Below are 13,291 nucleotides of genomic sequence, written 5' to 3' on the forward strand. Positions count from 1 at the left end.
GCCCTGCTCGTTCCTTAGCTCTTTGTCTTCTGGCAGCAGATTCCACAGCCCTTCGTGTCATTCTGGGATCAGGCTTTACAGTAGGTACGGTTACCTTAGCTATTAGCATTATTCACAGTGCTTTTCAATGTCTGTCCTTGGTAGGCCTCCGTAGTGCAGTGGCTTTGCTGTGTGTTATTTACAAATGTGTTGCTGTTTCTGTCACCCTCTAGTGATCTGAAAATTTAATTTATTGCAGCTTGAACTTCTGCCCATGAAACTGCGCACTGTTGACAGGGGAAAAGCATTGACGTAGTTCAGAGACATGGGCGCGCATTACATTCCTTCCACCAATGACCTTCCAACCTTTTGAGTTTCTAACATTTTGTAACTGCTTTGTTAGCTGCTGTGTGACAGACTGCTTGGCTTTTTAAGTGAAACCTAAGATAGATTTCCACATAATTAGAAACTTTGAACTTTGAAAATAGACCACTAGCCTGCATTAAATTGACAATTAAACAAACATTTAATAGATCTAATGGGTTATAGCTAGACACAAAGACATTTTGTTGTGATCCAATACTCATTAAAAAATAGCCTAAATGTTCAGCCTACAGATGGAATACAGCATAAAGTGACCAGATGTTTTGGAGCAGTGTTGGGGACGTGTCGTTCACATACCCCTCTTCCAGAGGACAAAGAAATACAAAATTGGCTCCATTTCATTGTAAGTTCAGATGCAGCAGCTCTCTTTCAGCATTCCTCTTTTTCACCATTTTCTCGGCACCAAACTGCTTAAATGCACCATATCTCTTCCTTTTTAATTTAAATTGTGTTTTTATGCTCTATTTCTCCTTTTCCCTTTTGCTGAATCCTATTACTTTTGCTGCTGCAACAACCTAATTTGCCCATGAGGATCAATATATATATATATATATATATATATATATATATACATATACATATATATATAATATATAATATGCTGCTCTACCCGCTACCGGTTATATGGTCCTTGTGCTACAGATGCCGGTATTTAAGTCGGTAATTGTGTGAAACACCAGATGTCAATCCAGATGGGATTAAAATGACCCCAGGATGTCAGAGTTCACTCATACAGTACAGCAGGTGGTGAATTTAAGATGGAATTTTTACTGGAGTAGCCGGAGAAAATCCCTGACATTTAATATTACTAGAGAAGGTCTGGTAACATAGTTTTAACCGGAGTCGGAGTGAATCAGTGATTTCAATCCTGGATCAACGTTAACCTGTTTTTCAGCAAACTCCCACGACTTCTGTCAAGTCTAGTACAGTCCAGATTGATGCTATGTGATTCAGAAATAACAAATACTTTGCACAGGCATAGGCATATTCTGGAATCTGACAAATGATATGCCCCTTGGTAATTTATAGGACAAATAAAGTCAGCTAATACATATATGCTGTCCAGATTGCATTCAAATAATAATGTAGGCTCCTAGATTACATTACCAATGTTGTCCTGCAATATTAATCCCATCCAGACAGCTGGGGAGGTTACAATCCCTGTGGTCCTCCTAAGGTAAAAATGACAATCACCAGACCTCTGGGGAAAATAATATCATCCAGAGAAGGGGAATCCAGAATACCAAATCCGTGGCCTGGAAGTAAAAACGAGGGCGTCTGGTCACCCTTTTTTTCCCCAAAGTTAGAGTACTGTGATAAATACTTTTTAGTCTCATAGGCAAGTCAAATTTTTTATTGTACAAAGAAAACGCTGGCCCCAAATCCCCGAGAGCACGCATGAGCACAGTAGCAAGGAAAAACTTGCTAGCTCTTAGCAGTAAGAAACGTTGAGAGGAACCCGCTCACGGGGAAACCATCCTCATTTGGTTCACAAATTGGACAGTACTACATTGGTGGCTCCTAACAGATCGGGTGTTGGACAAAAGTTTGTATCTCCTACCTCAAAGTGTGTGACGCACGTGCATTTGCTTTGGCGCCATTGTGTCGGTATTGGTCAACAACAGCAAACGTAAATCTTTTTCCTCTTTCCACACGAGTATCGTAGAATTTCAAAAGGCCACTGGTCTGGGAGTCTATGTGTGACAAAGAAATTTTACAAAGTCAAAATGGTGCATGACAGTAGCTTATATAGCTAGGACAGAGGGTGTCTCCACCATTGAAAATGAATTGAAAAAATACTACTGCATGAGCTTTTGGGTATCATTAATAACCAATGTGTCATGTTGTTAATCTGTTTAATTAAATGTCACTTTTGAGCTGAGGTCGATCTCCCACTGCAACGCACTGAGCATTAGATGTAGAACTGTAGGCTACTGTAGCCTATTCGATATCACAGGCTTCCCCAGTTGTTCGTTTGGACTTATTAGCGTATGCATTAGCCACTTGGGCTATTGGTTTGTATTCATCTATGCAGAATAATTAATATACAACGATTCCATGAATTTCCACATGTTTTTCATGCATATTTTAAAAATCAGAATATTTCAGTCTCCTGGATGTCTCCATTCCCAATGTTAATTTAGTCTGTATTTAAATTCACTTTGGTTGAGGTGGAGAAGTATTCCAGACATTGAGAACCCTGGAGAGTGACAAGACTGTCAAGTGACACACACACTTGTCAGACTGACACAAACACACACACATTAGCTAAATGAAAACAGAAACATGTATTTTTATCCAAACCAATCTCATAACTTATGTTAAAAGTCACCAAACCTGTGCATTTAAGTAGTGCAATGCAAACATTTCTCCCTTTCATCCTCTCGCACCTACTTAGACCACCCTCTAAAAAAATATTATAATAACATAATAAAGTTGGTAACACTTTACAATAAGGGTACATTAATTAAAGGTTAATGTTTAATAAGCATTAACTAACCCTTAATTAACAGTTAACTAATGTGTCTGGTAATAATTTACTAATGGTGTTCATGTTAACTAAGGTATTCATTTATACATTATTTAACAGTTTATAAAGATGACTATTCAATAATGTATAAATTAATACCTTACTTAACATGAACACCATTGGTAAATGATTACCAGACACATTATGCATTAACTAACCCTTAATTAATGTACCCTTATTGTAAAGTGTTACCATAAAGTTCAACAACTTATCACATTCAAAAAACATTTTCTAAAAAAAAAAAAACTCTGTTCATTCACATACAGTTGTGCCTGGAGGTGGCTTGTCTGGCAAAACTCCTACATCTGATTTTAACATAACTGGGGTGTTGTGGACATGAATGGACACAAATTATGCAAATCTGTTGTAAAAATGCATAGTAAATAAATGTGTAGAGGTGTGAACAATGGTGGTGTGGGTATGAGAGGAAAGTGGAGGGGGGCCCAGAGTCACCTCCTGCGCAGAGGGCCCATCATTCCTAGCTACGGCCCTGGTCATAGTAACCTAAATTTGAAAACAAACAAAAAAACTGCAAAGCTTATATTCTGGCTTTAAACTTGAGTCTTCAAACCAACTTTTAAGCACTCTGACAGACTGTTCAGATAATAGGTGGGCAAAACAGGTTGTGCCATCATGTCTGTGTGTTGGAAAAAGAGGCCAGTGGCCTGTACTGCAGCGTGGGCAACGGCAATGTCACTGTGCTTTTGTTCCAGTGTGTTCAGGGTAATAAATGAGGTGTCAAAGTCGATTGGCCCACGCTGTTCACAGCACAACACAGACCACACACTGCCCCCCTTGCCACTGAAGTAAGTAAAGGGTAAGTGTTTCTTCTCTTTCCTCCATCCCTCTTTCTGTCTCTCTTGCTCTGACTTTCTCCTTTTAATTGTATTGGTAGTCTACCTTGCTCAAGCATTTTGATAATATTTTGTTGGTTAAAGTCGATATTTGCCCTTTATTAAAAATCCAATATTGGCCAGTCAGTGTCGTCCACCTCCAACACGATGGATGTGATGCAGTTTGTTTGATTACATATTTATTGTAGAATTGATCAATACTACACTAGCTGTCTATGGGAAGACCTTACCTGAATTGATGTAAATGTGACATTTGTGTGGCCTACTTGGGTCCACCCATTTGAAAAAAAACTATTCCTCATTTTGCTGGAGACCCACCCAAAAAAAATGGTTACTGGATAATCAAAACTGCTCCCATAATTTATCATAAAAAACCTCTGGATGTGTTGTCTGTATGTGTTTACGGCTTGTTTGTTGTGTAGAGTGAGTTTTAGGTAGTATGTGCTGTTTTTTGTACTGTGAATTAATTTGAGTGGTTATGATGATTTTATTCTTTTTTACTGTGACATCAACCTGCCAAGGGACAACAGATGAAAACTAGCCTGGTGGCTAAATCTGGCATATTTACATTTGGTTTTAAATGTTCATTAATATGCACTGTCCCTATTAAAAATAAATAAACAATAAAAATAAATAAACAATAAGCAGCCCCCTCAGGTGGGGCCGGGTAAATCTGGGCAGGGTAAGGGAACAAGTAACGCTCTCTCAGAAATTATTGTTGGCCAACAGAAGAAGACTGTGGTTGCATTTGGCAGCTCTCATGTGAATGTCTGTAACTGTATGGATGTGAAGCAGAACGTTCTTGAAATAAATCTATCAGAAACATTAGCACTAACAATACCACTAGCATGAGATAGAGGCTACCAATCGTCTCAACCATGGTCTTATTTGTGTTTTGGTAATTATACCAAGGTATCACAATTAATTTGACAATGATATATTGATGTTTAAAAGTACTACATGCAGCACCTTTAAGTTAAAACAAACATGACAGGGAGCTATTTGTCCCTTCAGTCACCAGGCTGCCACTCTCAGACATGTGGCCAGACTTTTCCTCCCTCTTATCTTGATGATGCCAATGCAAGAAGATCGTCGCCTGACCAGCGATGGTCGAAAAAAGAAGTTGGTCCCCGGGCGCTGCGCTGCAAGCTGCCCACCGCTCCTGGCCTGCCCGTGGAGGAGGACGAGCCAGGATGGGATAAATGCAGAGGACATATCTCATGGCGCCATTGGAAGCGTGTGTGTGTGTGTGCAAGCCGCCATGCACGTGTGTGTGCATTGTGAAAAATGGTTGTTTGTGACAAATAAAGACGGGTTTGTCCGTCCGTTTCCTTTTAAGAATGCCAAGTCGATACTTGTGTCTTGGAGAGGACAAACTTCTCAAGAACTGTGTGCTTGACGGCTTGCGATCAATTAAGACACACAGCTGTTCATTTTGCCATCTCTTTCAGCCGGTTCTATAGGCACAGACTGTTGCACTGTTTGGCTGTGATGTGTCATTCTCGCAATAATTCTTGGGGCTTCCATTCATTCTTGTTGGCCAAGTCACCATCCGTTGCATCCTTGGTTGGCAAGTAAAATTACAGGATCTTTCTACATCCTCCATCCTTGGGTTCTTTTTTTTTCTTTTTTTTCTTGTACTTTGGCTGTTAGATATTACGTCAAAGAACGCATATTGAGGTGGACCCAATGTTTCTTGTGTCGCTGATACCAATCATCAAATAACAATATTTTTCTACTCTTCTGATAAAACCCCATTCACTCCCTGTATCCTCCCTTCTGACCTCTGTCCTCCTCCTCTCTGTCCAACCCCATTGTCATTATTATTGCTATTAATATTAATAATGATAATAATAATATCCTGGGTTTCAGTGGAGAGTTTTAGTGTCGAATGGTCTAAATGCTTAACACATTTTTGCATTAAAATGGCAAGCCTACCTCTGTGATTAACAATACCTGGAAATTTCTATTCACTGCAACGGGCCCTAAACTGGGACCGTGTCAGTAATTTTCCTAGCATCGGAATCAACTATTTGCATCAAAATTGCATCCATCATTGGATTCTATCAGCTGGATATGCTATATGATTGCACTTAGATGGTGAACTTTACCACACCATGTGACTTACCCCAGGTGGCCTGATTTGACTAATTGTTTGGTCTATTTAAGGTGGCGACTGTATACCTTGTTTCAAGTCTGAAGAAGAGCAGTGTGCTCGAAACGTCACTGACTTTGTGGTGCAAATAAAGCAACAAAAGGGAGCTACAGTGTGCGGACTTTCATTGCTAGATATAGTACTAGTTCTGGGTCCAGCACCTGCCTTCAGTAGGTTTCAGGATGTGCGCGGCTATCTTATATAGTTTATTCCATCAGCTGGACCCATGCCTCCACTCACCTCCCCTCCTGAGTGCACACTGGTGGAGAACTGTTCAACATTATGGACCCCTGGGTGAAGCTAGGGGCTAGACCTAAGACCCTTGCCTTCTCCACTCCACATAACCTGGAGCCGTGGACCCTTGTATGGGGTGGTAATCAACGGAAAAAACTTTGTTCCCGCTGTCCTTCACTGGAGGGTCTCCAGCTGGAAAACAGGTTCCAGGTGCTGGAGGAGATGGAGAAGCCACAAGTCTCTGCTCCCAGCACCCCAGACTGGAGCCGCTGCCTCCAGCTCGTCCCTGGCCGCGTCATCAGGCTCAACCGCTGCCGACTGGCAGGCCGATTAACTCCAGAGTTCCCACCTTCTCCCAACAACCAGCTCCCACAACATTAATCAGCGACGACTCAATAATCCAGAATAAAAAGGTCAGGTTGGCCAAAACCTATTGCTTCCTGGGCACAAAAGTTCGGGATATAGCAGAAACAGTGCCAACAGCAGCCTGAACTGCTAAAGCAGCATTTTATCCAACTGCTCAACACCCTTAAGTGGGGATGTTTCTATCTGTGGTCCAGTCCCCATGCTCGGCCATGGGATAGGGCATTTCAGCAGGCTACTGAGCCTACCTGGCTTGCCTCCGCTTGGTGTGCTCACAATGTGGATTTTATAGATCATTTTAATCTCTTCTGGGAGCAGAGACATCTCTTTAGAACAGATGGTCTGCACCCAAATCCAAAAGGCACACGGATGCTCTCAGTGAGCCTGATCTACAGCATTTGCCATTCATGTTTTCCTCTATCCACTCGCCGTGGTTGTCACTAGTTCACCAGCAAAGGTCGGACAGAAGCTCCGCCTTGTCCCTGCTCTTTCAACCAATGAGACTTGTGCTATGTCCATAGGTACAGCGTTGCCGCCGCTCACTTGTAGCTAGAAACAAAGTGGCATGGAGGTTTTTCTTACCAAGGAAGATTTTATGAGAAAAAAAAGAAGAAATAGAACAATTGACATTGACACATTACCTTTTTTATGGCCAAAAGGAGTTTGGGAAGAAAAGTAGCTAAGCAGTTTGTTGTTTACTGTGAGGTGAACTACATTTCTTATCAGCTTGCAAAAAATGTAATGAACAGTGTAGCTCACACACACATACATAATCTCTGTCTCTCTCTCTGTCCCTCTCTCTCTCTCACACACACACACACACACACACACACACACACACACACACAGACATAATATTTCAAGAGGTGAATTCACAATGACGATCAATAAAAACATTCAAAAGAAAATAAATAAAATGTATTGTTATGAATTTCTATAGCACTTTTCTTGTATTAGGAAATAAGACATGGTCTGAATTCCCAGCATGTCACTTTAAGAAAATGATAAATCATTTCATATCGATAATCACTATGCGATGTGTATGACGAATATGATGAGTGGTGATTACCAGCTGCAAAATGTTATCAGCTTGAACATGGTTCTGTTCACTTATTTTTGCCACAAATCAAAATAACAGCCTTATAACGGCGCTATCCAGCTAATTATGTAGGTATTTGATAACATAACGTTGTGTGTGCAAGACATAGGATTGTTGACTTTTGCTCATAAGCCACCACAATTCCCTCTCCAGTTGTGAGACATTCTGAGTCTCATTGGTTGAGTCAGGAGAGACGAGGCGGAGCGTCTGTCCAATCTAGGTTGGTGATAACTAGTCCGTCAGTGAATGACATTCCCAAGGTCCAAGCCCCCTCCGTCAATGACCATCACATTGGTTCTGCTAATAATTTTAGCTGCCTCTCTACTTGATTTGGATTCTCAAAACTCAGTCCTGCCCACAGTAATCCCATTTTCAGTATTCCTGTCGTAATTAAAAATAGACCCCAACAGGGAGAATAGGCCCAGCAAGTGCCATACCAATTTTTCAGTGCGTCACAGAAACCACAGAAATCTGTTCATCTACACACCTGGTTTAGACTGGGCCTCACCAACAAACTCTGAAATTAGCACTATTAAATGTCAGCTCATTATCTTCAAAAATCATTTATGGTTAGTGATATTATCAACAATTTTAAACTTTAAAATTGTATTTTTCGGACAGAGACCTGGCTGACAGTAATGGTTCCACTGCTCTTATTGAAACTGCGCCACCAAGTTTTAATTTTCTTCACACCATCAGACTTGGCAAGACAGGGAGTGGTGTCGCAGCTCCCTTCTCTGACATATTTCAATACAAGCAAGCAAGCTCTTTTGGTGATTTTACTTCATTTGAATATCTCTCCTTTATATTGAAATGTCCTACTCCAATTTTATGTCTTACTGTTTACCGTTCCCCTAAACGCTCAAGTGGTTTTATAGATGATTTTACTGAATTGCTATCCAAAATCTCTAGAGACTTTGACAGTATTGTCATTTCAGGTGATTTCAACCTTCATATAGATAATCAAGCTGACCCTGATGCCAGAGAGTTAACCAGCCTGATTGATTTGTTTGTTCCCCAAGTTTGATTGTTTATGTTTGATGTTGGATGTCACTGACCCATACTTTCCTTGAAAAGCCCTTTATAAGTTCTGTGCTCTTGATTTTTTCCTGGTGTTGTTTTAAGTCATACACACGTACACATACTCACCAGCACCCCCTGCACTCAACACCTTCCCGCGGCTATGTTCCCATCCTCACCCATTTAACCAGGAGACCTACTGCTTCATGGCACACTTTTCTACTGTCAATTCAAAAACACTTGAGGAAGCTGTGGGCCAGCTTAAATCCTCTACCTGCTGTCTGGACCCTCTCCCCACCTCTTTTTTTAAGACTGTAAATAGCTCCCTCCAATCAGGTGGTTTTCCAAGTTCCTTAAAAACTGCTGCTATTAGCCTGTCATGATGAACAAGCACAGATCCTGTACAGACCCACGGTGCGTGTGTTCAATTCAATGCACTGAAGCATCACGACACTGTTATCGGTTAAATAATTCCACTACTGTCACTTAGATACCACAGGTAACAACGTTACCTAACGTCAAAGTTTGTAGGGCAACGAAAGACGTGGATGTATGTAAGTTAACAGCAGAGACTGGCTCGGTTAACCCCAAAGGGACACTATATGTCATTACTAGCATCCCAAAGATCTTTATCCAACTCACCGTTAACGAGAACTTCATTTAGTGATGCCTTCCAATTGCTGGTTCCTTACCACAGTGAAGTTAGTTAGAAGTTTGTGCCCTGTTGCACAAAAACTCTTAGTTAAGTTTTATACCTTAAGTTCTCTTTAAGGTTCACCTTAAACTCAAGTGCGTTGCACAAAACCCACCTTAGATAAATCTGCAGATGAGGAAAGATGCTTAAGTCATCCTTATATTATTGCTGATGGGTTGCACTTAAGGGAATTTCCTTTCCTTAAATGTTAAGGGGCCTCCCATGGTCTCTTAAGTATTTGTGCCATTTTTATATTGCTATTATTTTTAAATTAATTAATATTACAGTCAAAGAAAATGATGTTTTATGTGTAGGAGGCTTCAGGCTGGCTAGATATACAAATATGCTTCCAGCGTTCTTGTTGGCAAGATTGAAATCCACCAAGCTAGCAGCTTGTTCAATGCATTTTCCCATTAGCTAGCTTGCAGCCAGTCCGTTTCTAGTACACAAAAATGATACATAGTCTGCATGAAATAAGTATCTATGACATGGTTTGGTGTCATAAAAATTTACACTTTGATGAAATTGCAAGGGGAGTCGTGAGTTTTGTAGATGTTTCAAAATAATAGCGATCTCTGCCGAGCCTCTGCAGATCGCGCAGAGCGGTTGCCACGGTAACTCAACTGCGTTGTTACAGCTGAAACTGCTGTAAAACACAAAATACAAGGCTGAGGCTTGGCTGAGGAGATCATTTTGGGGGCTTCATGCAACGATCCTAAAGAAACCCCTGGCCTCAGGGAATTATTTGCCTAAAGGGACAAACTTAAGTTTGACACCTAAGGTTTTTCATGCAACCGGGCACTCAGATACTCACCGTTTGATGCACCTTTTAAACGTCAAAAACTCTGTGTCCTTGGTGGCTCAAACTTACATTGAGTGTCCTTGGGCTTAGTATCATGTACACGCCATCATAAAAGTTTCATTATACAACAGTTCGTTCCGGTCGAGCAATTTGATTGGACAAGATGCATTCCATGAGTGCTGAAATACAGTATAACAGTACTGGGACGCTGTACTGTATGTATCACTCCGCTTCACAGGTGTTCTAATGTAACCTTGATTAGGCTGCGTTCACACACAGCGTTTTTTGTGTGGAGAAAGCTCTGCCTGGAGCGCTTCTTGTGAGCATAAATAAAAAGCGGATCACGACAATGTCATCTGACGTTAGCTGAGTAGCTGGCTAGCTAACCAGCTGGTTAGCACTTCTAGCAGACAATACAGTGTTGTGCAACAAACAAATGTTTACCAGATATTCCCAGTACACGTCTACACAAAACTCTAACTTCATTCGCACTTAGGGTAGCGACAGCGCAAATATGGATACATTTGACCTTAATTATGAACGGTCGGCCGAGGCGGAAGGTTGGGAAGAAAGTAAGCTGAAATCGTCTGTGCTAACCTCAAAGTAGCTAGCTAGCCTGCAGTCGGGAAACAGTTTACCTGTTGCTTGGCAACACTTGGTAGTGAAATCCTGAGGGAACTGTTTTTGTTGGCGGAGACAAATAACAGACAAAAATCATCTGTTGTCTTAAATTACCATTACTTGATGAATAGCTTTGTTTATACAACTGTTGTATAAAAGCAATATCACAGGAGAGGGAGTGCTGTTGTACTGTATATCAGCACGGCTGTGATTGTCTTCGGCGATTATCTTCATCTACGACCGAATCACAGCCGTGCTGATATACAGTACAACAGCACTCCCTCTCCTGTGATATTGCTTAAATAAAGTCCTCCGCTTTCACAAAACACAGCTTTTTGGAGCTGGGAGCTACAGCTACTGCTACCACGCTGATGACGTCGACTGTGCGCAGAGGTCGCGTCAGCATCATCAGCGTGGTGATGCGACATCTCACTAAGTGTTACCTGACTGACTGAGTGACTGACAGAGTGACTGACTGACTGCCTGGACGACTGCCTGACCTGAATTTGGCTCGCGATGCCCTCGGCTGTGCCATGGGAAAAACAATCTGGATGCATCAATATCATAGAATCTATATCTCTTCACTGTACAGTATAATACTTTCAATCTATGTCTATGAAAATATGAATTCAAGAATGTAATAACACAATGCATAAAGCTGTGTAAATGAATTAACTCAATAACCTTAGCCTGTAGCTTGTGGCTTCCAATACAATGCATAGCAGCATTAGCTACTATATTTACAAGACTGAATCACGAGACCAAACAGATAGCATACATTCAGTCTGTCTCCGATTGTTTTTTAGAATCTCTAGCATACATAAACAAGAATGCATAACGTGGCATAGCTACAGGATGTAAACATCAACGAAACAAAGTTAGCTAGCATGCCAAGCTAGGCTAATGTCAACGTGACTTTGAGTCAAAGTGAAACTCACCGAAGGGACGATGCTTGAGGGTCAAAACCTTTGGTTTTCAAGAGTAGGAATCTTCTTGTAAAATCTAAAAGGTAAAACTCGTTTGATGAAAGTTAGAAGTGTGAAAGTCCCACGAAGCATCAGTCAAAAGAGAACGCTCTGCAGCATGTGCGTGCACTCTACTGGTGAAAACGGGGAACTTCATGGTGTTAACCCTATGTGTGCTGATAGTCACTGTTTACTGCAACTAATGTGGGTTACACATGCCTCCACTGGGACATGTGATATGGAGACACAACATACTATACCAGTGGTGGCCAACCTGCGGCCCCTAGACCCCCATGATGCGGCCCACCGACAGACAACGAGAAAATTGAAATGTACTCAAAATGAAAGCCTTTATTTATGACTTGCTTGTATCATATTGGTCAAACTATGAAACATTACGCTTTTGCATAGCAGAGAGAACTTCTCAAGAGAGTCCATTGTATCTGGATTGAGGTGTTCAAAAAGAGAAGATTATCTCAGAACATCCATGGGGTTAAAACCACAAAAGGCTTGTGCTCCTTTAACGTCAGAGTCTGACCCTGACAAAGATTCAAAGATGTCTAGAGGTGGCAAGTGCATCTCAGAAGAAAAAGCACAGAATACAAATGATGTAACTGGCGCTACTTCACTATAAACACCAAGGTGTTAAGAAAGATAAGCAAAAAAAACCAATGCAGTGACAAATGCAAAAAAAAAATCCCCAAAATCCACTGCAGCCTTGTACAATAGAAGTAATGCTGCCGCACCTATTGGCTAAATGCCTGGATTTATTCCCTCCGCTCTCTGTTGCAAGGTCATCTAATCTCACACGGTTTCCAAGACAGCAGGAAAAAGCCATTTGGGTGATTATCCTGATTAGATCTAGCGGGAAGATGTGATTTTTCTTTGTTTTTGCCATCTCATCCGATCTCACTCTCTTACCTGGAAAGGATGAGAAGACAGTACACACGAGAGTGCGCTCATAGACGGCCGACTCGTGCGACAAAGTGGTCGTGTTTTGTCTCTCCGCTAATGCAATTTCTCGATATCAAATGAGCCGAGGTGAAGCGAGTGCAAGAAGAGTCGCTTATTCCCCGTTTCTGCCAGGAGATCATCGCCATGCTGTGGTCTCTTGGAGATCTTGGCGTTGTTGTCTGGTGATGGCAAAAATTATATTCAAGGCTTGGGTGGATGATATAGTTGTATTTCTATTCTATTCTGTTCTATTCTATTCTTGTACAGTCTTTTCAGAGGTGAATATACTGTACGTAGAGGGTTAAGAGTAGAGTTGAGCTTGTTACTCAAAAGTAATATATTATCATTAATTCACTTCAAAGCATAATACCATACTTCCACCCACCTTTCTTTTCTTTCTTTCTTTCTCTTTCTTTCTTTCTTTCCCTTCTTCTCAACCCTTCCTTTTCTTTCCTTCTGCCTTTCTTTCCTTTTGTCCTTCCTCCCTCCCTCCCCATTCCTTCGTTTTCTTTTCTTCCCTTCCTTCCCTCGTTTCATTCTTTTTTATCATTCCCTTATTTTCTCTCTTCCTTCCTGCCTTTTTCTTTCTTTCCCTAATTCTTTGTTTGTTCACTAATTCATTCTTTCTTTCTTCCCC

The sequence above is a fragment of the Centroberyx gerrardi genome, chromosome 17 (assembly GCF_048128805.1).
Source record: "Centroberyx gerrardi isolate f3 chromosome 17, fCenGer3.hap1.cur.20231027, whole genome shotgun sequence".
Taxonomy (NCBI): domain Eukaryota; kingdom Metazoa; phylum Chordata; class Actinopteri; order Beryciformes; family Berycidae; genus Centroberyx; species Centroberyx gerrardi.